Here is a 3293-nt window from a genome sequence, read left to right on the forward strand (position 1 = left end):
CGTTTCTTATCTCCATTCCAGGGAGTAAAGATTATGTAGCTTAAGGGTGATTGTTTGTAGTTAAAGTGATTAACTACCCGCCTGGCACTTAGTGAAGGGGTTTCATTCCCTCCCTAACTTCAGGGGAAAATCTCTACCTGGGGAAACAACCTTTCTCGGAGAGGTGACCTTGGTTAAAACACATAGTGCCAAGAAGGTGAGCAAACATATTAAGAACAGTATGCCATATATGCCAGGTCCCTTGAAACAGCAAGGATGGACCGGCTCCCGGCACTAAACCACTTTGTAGATAAGTGTTTTCCAAGCTACATATTGCAACCCATTCATTGTCTGTTAAACTAATTTAATGCATTGAGACCAAAGTTTCAAAAATTGGAACAAGGTAGAAGAGTACATAGCACATCGAAAGATAAGTACTATTTTTTAAAAAATATTATTTTATTGATTTTTTACAGAGAGGAAGGGAGAGAGATAGAGAGCTAGAAACATCGATGAGAGAGAAACATCGATCAGCTGCCTCCTGCACACCCCCCACTGGGGATATGCCCGCAACCAAGGTACACGCCCCTGACCGGAATCGAACCCGGGACCCCTCAGTCGGCAGACCAACGCTCTATCCACTGAGCCAAACCGGTTCTGGCGATAAGTACTATTTTATATAACTCTTATTTCAGTTATATGTGCTCGTACTTGGTTTTCTCATGAGTAATGTCCCCAAAATGTAGAGCTTTATAGATCTACTGGTTGTCTATTTGATAGCTTGGCACATTTGGCATGAGTTGGTTTTCTTCCTCACATGCCAATTCCACTATTATTCTTAACTTCAATGTGCATTTTGATGATCAATTTAAAGTTCTGCTTCATATGACCTTCATAATTCTATACTTCATTTACACTGCATTTCAAATCTCACATTCTGGTTCTTTAAATGCCTCATGATAGCCATATCCAGACACACACACACACACCACACACACCAGGTCTCCTGATTAGATGGCAGTGATGGGTGTACACTAGTATAACAGAATAAGAAAAGAGATTTTAACAAAGAATGTTTCTTGTGAAACATAGGAGATCATACAAGACAATTTTATGATCATGAATCAATTAGAAACACTTAAATATGATTTGCAATTGCTTATGCAGCTGACAAGAATGCCATAGAGGAGAACTAGGAAATGTATTTTAATGTTCTTGTAACACACTTTAGTAAACAACAGTAAAAACAGGATACAGTAATACCATCTAAAAATAAAGGAGCAATATATGTTACAAATTATAACTTTAAATAAAAAACAAAACTGCATAAAACTACTGTACTTATGCCTTTTAATATATTAAAAAGAAAAAAAAGTCTTTGGGCTTTCAGAGATCTAAAACATTTTCATCTCTAAGACATAAACCTAGATCATCATATTCCCTAAACTTTTCAGCAAATAATTTAAATAGTATTTGCATGTCTCATCCATATCAATTTTTGAATCTGTTGTTACTATTAAAGTCAAATTTTCATACGCATTGAATTGCTGCATAATTCTTTGAATCCTGTTCCTCTAAATCCTAAGGAGGCTAAGGGTATAGTTTGAAATGGTCTATCACAAGAATGACATTTACTGAGTATTTAATGTTTTATCTTAAATATTCACAATCGTTAAGTATTTTACCCACAACATATACTTGCTTTTAAAGAAAACAATGATTTAAACCCTTACTACAAAGTGTGGTTCCTTGACCAGAAGCATAAAAATCACCTAGGAGAGCTTGATAGAAATGCAGTACCTCAGACCCCACCCCAGAGCTACTGAATCAGAACTGGCATTTTAACAATACCCCAGGTAATTTGTATACATATTTAAAACACTGTTCTTAAACATATCCTTTACTCAAATGCAACTCTCCAGCTAGCTTTGTTTCTGACTTTATTCTTGCTCTATTCATACCCAATTTACTTTAAACAAATTGGTAACTCCACTATTTTTCTGTTCCATTTTGACCTAACCCCAACTCATTCAACTGACTCACTTATTTATCTCGAATTTTATTTTTCATATATGCTGACTGTCCCTCTCTCTATTCCTACAGTTTCTCCAGCACTTTCAAATTTGAGCAGTTAATAAAACCTTTTCTTTTCTTCCAAGACATTCCAACACAAACCAAAAATACTTTAACCAAAGTAAAATTAACACATTGCATACCGCATAGAAATCTCTAAGACATACGCCAGGGACCGCACGTTTTTGGGCAAACTGCACATTATTTAAATCATCATAATGCACTTTAGGTGTTGTTTTTCAAAAATTTTAACATTTTTATTTACAAAAACAATTAAAGTTCCTAGTACTTTTTAAACGTATGGTACTGCGTAAAACATTTTCCTCTATGAAGAGGGACCAAACAAAATTTACATAAGTATCTAGATTCGCTTCTTTTTCCATGGGCGTGAAAAATGAGAACACTCGTGAGCAGTCCTTAATAGATGGCGTGCGAAACACGAGAAAACTCCTGAGCGATACGAAATCTGTTAAGAGTCCCAAATTTCTAGATTTTTTCCACTTTCTTTACTACTCTATTCCCACTCATTTCTAAGCCAAGTAGCTTATTCAGTCAGGTGCTCTTTAGGTTTAGCTTGTCATTCCCCAGTGTCATAATAGTAATAGAAAATACAATTGTAATAACAAAAAGCATGTTAGTGCACAAATCAAAGTTCACCTGTGCAAACACATTGACAGATAATATATTATGAATATTAATTACAAAATTATTTGGGTAATATTGCTATAGAGCTTATAAAAGTAATATTACTCAAATATTTTTCTTTCTCATTAAATAATATAATTTCAAACAAGATAGAATAGTTTTAACCCTTGACAACTTTCACAAACTGTTTAAATAATTTAATTTAAAATTACAGTAAAAAACAAGAAAAACACAAAGAAACAATAAGTATGCAGTATTGCAATACTGTAATAGTTTAAAAATAGTTTAAAATATTTTCTATATTCAGTGTTGATCCACACCTGCATATCCTATCCTATCTAATAAAAGAGAAACATGGTAATTAGCGTACAACCGCTACCCTTCCCATTGGCTAATCAGGGTGATATGCAAATTAACTGCCAGCCAAGATGGTGGCCGGCAGTCAGGCAGCTTAAAGCGAACATGAGGCTTGCTTGCTTCAGTGACGGAGGACTCCAACATTCCCGGCCTGCCTTGCCGGCCTCTGAGCTTGCAGTTTGAAACATTGTAACAAATATAGAAGCTAAACAAAACCCCAGAAACCAGCTTTCAGCCGC

At 35.3% G+C, this 3293-nt stretch overlaps 1 protein-coding gene across 9 annotated transcripts in view; it reads right to left on the reverse strand.

The window, feature by feature from the left end:
* STAG1 (stromal antigen 1) overlaps positions 1–3293 on the reverse strand; it is a 336264-nt gene that overhangs the window by 80017 nt on the left and 252954 nt on the right. The window lies entirely within an intron of this gene.

This window comes from Myotis davidii, unplaced genomic scaffold (genome assembly GCF_000327345.1).
Source record: "Myotis davidii unplaced genomic scaffold, ASM32734v1 scaffold415, whole genome shotgun sequence".
NCBI lineage: Eukaryota > Metazoa > Chordata > Mammalia > Chiroptera > Vespertilionidae > Myotis > Myotis davidii.